Source organism: Athene cunicularia, assembly GCF_003259725.1.
Source record: "Athene cunicularia isolate RWA chromosome 3 unlocalized genomic scaffold, athCun1 chr3_part1, whole genome shotgun sequence".
In the NCBI taxonomy this organism is placed as follows: Eukaryota; Metazoa; Chordata; class Aves; order Strigiformes; family Strigidae; genus Athene; species Athene cunicularia.
The window spans coordinates 116,409,624-116,415,649 of record NW_020799097.1 but is presented as its reverse complement, the minus strand read 5'-3'; positions in this window follow the sequence as shown (position 1 = coordinate 116,415,649).

The following is a 6,026-nucleotide window of genomic DNA, read 5'->3' as shown; positions in this document are numbered from 1 at the left end:
ACACGCAATGGGCCAGACTTCATGCTAGCTGATTAAACATTAAATGGCAAGGACTCAGGGTGAAAGGTAATTCTTTTCTATTTCCATGCAAGAGCCAGACACGGAAGCCATGCTCTTACAGCTTTGAGAGAAACGTTTCAGTTTTTACTGGAAAAAACGCTGCCCTGTATCACACCTTGCTGAAAGCCTGAAGTGTTTATTTTTAAGTGTTTACAACCAGAAGACCACTCGTGGGCAGTCAGCGTGGGCCTGGCGCATGCTTCCATGAGATCCTTAAGGTTATGACATACCTCGAATGGAACACTTGGGCCATAACCTAAGGCTTTGCCTTTTGCGATCGCTTATGCCCATTAGGCAAGTCAAATCCTGACAGCAGGGCTGCCTCTAACAGACAGCATAGTCACAGACATCAGCACTACCCTTTCTCTAACCTCTCTGGTTAGTGGTTGGGAGGAAAGGAGGATGGAGTTATCCTCCGTACTGCATTTGCAATGTAAATAGACAGAAAAAAAGTACTGTCTATTCCTCTTCTGCCCTGCCCTCTCTTGCTGTTGCTGTATTTCCCCAGTGTAGGATTTTGTCTCCGAGGCACAGTCACACTTCACCAGCTAGGCTAAGGAAGCATAGAAAATGTGGGGATAAATTAACGTTAACCCTGTCAGGCTGCACAAATTAAACAAACATCAGAGTAATACAGAGTGTACTACATTAACAAAGAAAATTAGAATAGAAAATCCAAACACATCCAGTGGCCAGCACTGATCCTGTAATACCCTGTACTGCAAGCCTGCTTGTTCCTCTGCACCCTGTCTGCTCTTCCTACTGCTCCCACAAAACAAGAAAATTGGCTGTCAGAGAGGCTCCAGTCTAAAGTAGAGCAGAGCTCTGAAAGCTCTTGTGGGCTGACTGGACAAGATGAACTGTAAACATCACTTTTTCTGTACTTGTCTCCTTTCTCTTTGCCTGCTCTGTCTATTCAGTGAGATCCTTGGATCAAGGAATTTGGGGTTTCATATTTATTCCACTCAGCAGTATGCCACGTAGGCAGCTGCTGCATCCAGCCATGAAGATTACTGTAAATCAATTAATAATAAAGATTCATTATAAAATATGCTGACTGTGCAAAGCATTAAAATACTAAGTGCATCAGGGAGCAAACCAGACAATTCTAGGATAGAATCATGATTTTACCTGTATATTCATCCAAAAAGCGTGACAGCACGAGTGGGTTGGGTGTTGTGTCACAATTTATACTTGTGGTTTCTAAAAAGAAAAGGGAAAGTCAGGTACAAATGACCCAGAGGGATTATTTCCAGGAATAGTACGAAGTAAAAAAGCTTATGCTGTGTAAAACCAGCCACACACGCTAGCTCAAACTAAGCTGAAAGACATTTATCATGGTGGCACCTTGACATAATTTTCAGGGTTTAAAACAATACATTACACAAAGTAAGTAAACATTGGTGTCTGGACCCAATCTATTCTTGCCCCAAAAAAATTCTGCAATGAAGGACTTCATAACTTAAAAAGCAGCTATCAAAAGGATATGAATATGTCCAGCTACAGAAATGTCCTTCCTTTGTACCCTGTCCAGACTGAAACTTGGGCTTTATCGCCTGACATGATGAATCACTACTTGTTAATTTCCTTCTGAAACATTTGTGGAAATCATAACCAAAACTACTTTTGTACCTTGGCCTTGCAAATATTTTCTACTTCCAAGAAAACTATCAACACAAAGCTATTCACCACTGAAATTCTAGCAAGAACCCAAGAGCTTAGGGTAAAAGCACACTGGCAGATTTACCTGAAATTTATTCTACTTAAATTTTTTTTTAGAAGTTGGCACTTTTGAAATATAGTTTTTCTCCTGACAGGTGGCTTTCGTAAGTGGTTTATTGTACCTCAATGGCCTCTCTCTAAATTTTCTGTGTGATAAAAAGTGATTTTTTTTTTTTTTTTTTTTTTTTAGATCTGCAAACCATACACACAGATACCCGGAAATCTGCTAGATTTTCTTCCTCCTTCCCTGACCAGAATGGCTCAGCAGAGCTGCCATACTGGAGACCACAGTCTTATGGATACCTGTGGATCTTTTGTGGTCTTACATGGGTTTGCACCAATACTAAGAGTGTCCCCAATCTTCTCCTTGCCACCTTCACCATATTTTCAGAGTGGTAGTTGGTAGAAGTAGTAGTGGGCTGTTTTTGCCTGGCTAGGCAGACGCCTTCATATTTACACCACTTTATAGGATCTCATTTGTAAGGGAGCAGCAGACAGATTTCTACACAAGTAATGGAACAAACCCTCGTGAATGCTTCTATAGTCAGCAACTGTGCCTCCAACTCTGAATATTCAAAAGCCCACTTTAGAAAGCAGGGCTCTAGACTACTGAAAAAGATCAAAAAGCTGGAAGCTTGGAAGTGGTTGGAATATTATGTCACAGTGAAATAAAGGAAATTCAATAACTAAATAAAGCATCTTGTTGCATTTTTCCCAAATAAAAAATTTCTTTCAGCCAGTCCTGGTGATTCTCTGGAGCAATCAGAAACAAAAGAAAAACACTTGAGCGTTTTCAGTGTTTAGAAGATTCTCTAGGAAGGCTGAAGAACCAAAATTATATGAAAAACTCCAGTTTAGGCACGCAGATACTGTTTCTACTCCCACATTCAGCTGCTGGATGGCACAATTTTCACTTCTTGGAAGCCCTCTCCTCAAAACACCACAGAGAACTTTTAAAGGCGTCCTTACCACTATGACAAATAGCAGATATAAAAATGGCAGCTACTGCAGCCTAATTTAGCAGAACGACAGCAGCAAGGAATTCAGCTGATCCCAGCTTCAAAACAATAGATCCTCCGACTCAATTTCTGCCTAGGTGTCTTATTTAATGTCCGCTGCAGATATAAAATAACCAAACCCCCAAAAGTTCACAGCAAACTTTTAAAAACCCACTGTACGAACAAGAGCAGTGGTTTTCAACTTGTGATCACTGAGCCCTTCAAACTCCACAGACCACTTCTAAGGGCACCGAGAAGACTGTTTGTTGAGATGTTATTTTATCAGTCAACAGATCAATGTATTTCAAACTTGTAGGATTGTGATTTGTATGAATTTAATAAATTTAATTTTGTTCAATTTCAATAAAAGCAGGAACACACTCACAAGCACTTATAAAAATAACACTACTTACTTTGTGCATCGAGACAGATGAGCGTAACCCAACCGATCAAAGCAAAAACCAGAGATCTAGTAAGCGCCATGAGCACTGCAGAAAATATCCTACTGAAGCAAAACCCAGATGGTCGTTTGTCATATACAGTACTCGTAAAGAATCATTTCAGTTGCCGTATCATGTTAGTTGTTATCTTGACAGTGAGAACAAGGCAAAAGGCTGGAATAAGCCTTTGAGAGCAATCCACAAACTATATAACACGCTTATCATCTTCAGGTTGTGAGATCAAAGTCCCTTTTGGGCACGAAAATTAAACCGACAAGGAAATATCACTTTTTGTGTTACAGCACAAATAACAAAGTCTATGTTTATTTTAATATTCAGCATAGGGATGAGATTAAAAAAAAAATAGCAAGATGTCCTGACCAATACAAGACAAACCTATGTATTCCCTGGGAAAGAAAACTAAATAGGGTGTCAAAAGGCAAAGGGACCAGCATTGTCCCTTTTCACCTTACAGTGATGGCAGAGTATCTTTTCATAACTCTGTTTCACAAGGAATAAACACAGAACTCCCATTGCAAAAACAGTAGTTACTAGTTGATGAAGTGTGGCAGATAGCATACACTGAAAATAGGTTTAACAGGCACTTAAATTATTTTATTTCAATGAAGTTTCCTAAAAAAAAAAAAAAAAAAAGACACTAAAAGCTTGCAGAAAACTTTCAAAAACTACAAATGGCACAGCTGACCGTGCAGTTTGTTTCAGCCATTTAAAGGTAGATATACCTTTAATTCAAAGGAGCAACTGATTACACAGTAAGGAAACTGCTGCCAGTCTAAGGTCTTTTCATGTTTGTGCTAGCATGTTTTGTCACCATGGATACTAAAATAATTACTACAGTTTGAATGAAAATGCAAAACATAATAAAATTGCATATAATAACTAAAAATAAAATTATCACTGTGCTCTCCTATCCTTAAATAATTGAAATGGTAATGCGGGAGCAATTCAAGCAGAAGTGAATAAAAATTATTAGAAAAGATCACTCATGAGTACCATCTCTTTTGAACAAAGGCCACATCCAGCTGTGGTTATGCATTCAGTGGCATTATTACTAGAGCCAATCTCAGGGAGTTATTTTTCCTCCCCTGACCGATTGTTCCCCCTGCATCCGTGACGGCCAGGCCTCAGCAAGTTTATGTGGTAAAATACAGATCTGAGCACGAAAATACACCCTTCTGGGAAGAAGGAAGAGAAGTTTACTGATCTTGTTCACTGAACAGCATCACATACCTTGGTGCTATCATGGCCAGGCCAGATGCTACATCAGCTGACATTTGTACCAAAAAGTTCTAGCACTAGAAATACTTATGTGCAGAAATCTTAAATCACTAATGAAGATCTACTTTTGGATATTCCAAATTACACTGAAGGCAAAGCAGCTCCAATGTTTTCTGGAACCTCTGGCACCCGAGAGCTGGAAGCTCGGTGACAACAAGTGGCCTAAGCCCTCAGAAGATAACACTCCAGAAAGATCTCCCTCTATCTATGGGGAGGCAGCCTAGAAGCTGAAGGAGGTAGGCCATTAGCTTACACAAGCCCTGTGCAAAACCAAATGTAAATTAAAGTTCACCTACAGGCAGGTGTGGCACGAAAACTGCTACTGGGATGCAGGGCAATGCTCTTATGAGCTCTTTATAATCTGCAACAGCTGTTTAGCTGGGAGGGTGCTAGTCCAAGGCTGCCACGCAGAACTCTTCCTTCCTGCTCGGTGGATGTTCTTGGGGATCAGCGCTCCGAGCCCTAAACGCATCATGACAGTCTCAGCCATTGCCATTTGTGTCCTATAATGGAACCAGGCCCAGAATAGAATTTGGATGAAGTTCATTTATTTTCCATGCTTAGCACACAGGGAAAGAGGAGGGTGGAGAAATGGGTTTAAGGTAAGATGATCTGTAACACCAAACAAGCTATAGAACAGGCAGGAATACAACCTGGCAAGGGTGGGGTGGCAGAAACTATTTTCAACTGACATTGAACACCCTTGTCCAGAATATATCAGCCCAGCGCCCAGCTATGTCACTAAGGACAGCACTGTTCATGAGGCACAACAATGGAAAACAGTAGGACACTCACTTCTCCCACACCAGACTGACAGGCATCTACCTAGGGCTGTGTGGGAGTGCACAGTCCTCCCTGAACTGAGGATGCTGCCCGCTTGCAACAGCACCTGTCAAATTAGTATTCAAATCCCCCATGATTGCAAGTAGTGGAGCTCACGCAGTCCTGTGCAGCTTGCTTTCAGCTGCTGTAGCCTTCAGACTAGCTGAGGGCTCTATCAACCTCCACCATCATGATGCTCAAGGACAGGATGAGACAGTAACCTCAGGGCCACAGCCATTCTCTGCTCTCCCTTAGCCTCAAGCAAGGAAAAGGCTTTGGCTGGTTTATTTATAGATATAGCCAATAGGGGATTGAACAGTAAATCTAGTACTGTAGTAAGATAAATTTAATGTGAGTGCAGTCTTCTTTCCTTCCTGATTATGAAGTAACAGAGGAAAAACTCAGAGACAGTGGTACAGTTCATACAGATTAGATTTCACCAAGAACAGCTGCAAGAGGAATGTCTTCAGTACATGTCTATGTGTACTGCTCTCTTGGACATCGACAATAACTTAGGGTTTTACATTTCCCTAGAGTGGAGAAGTACATACCTAAATGGAAGCAGGGAACTTCATGTAATAGTTCAAGCAAGCATCTGAGGCGCAGGAGCATCTTCCTAACTCAATACACTATGTCCATATGCTCAACAAGACCAGTAAATAGTGGTTTTAAAAAGAAAAAAAAA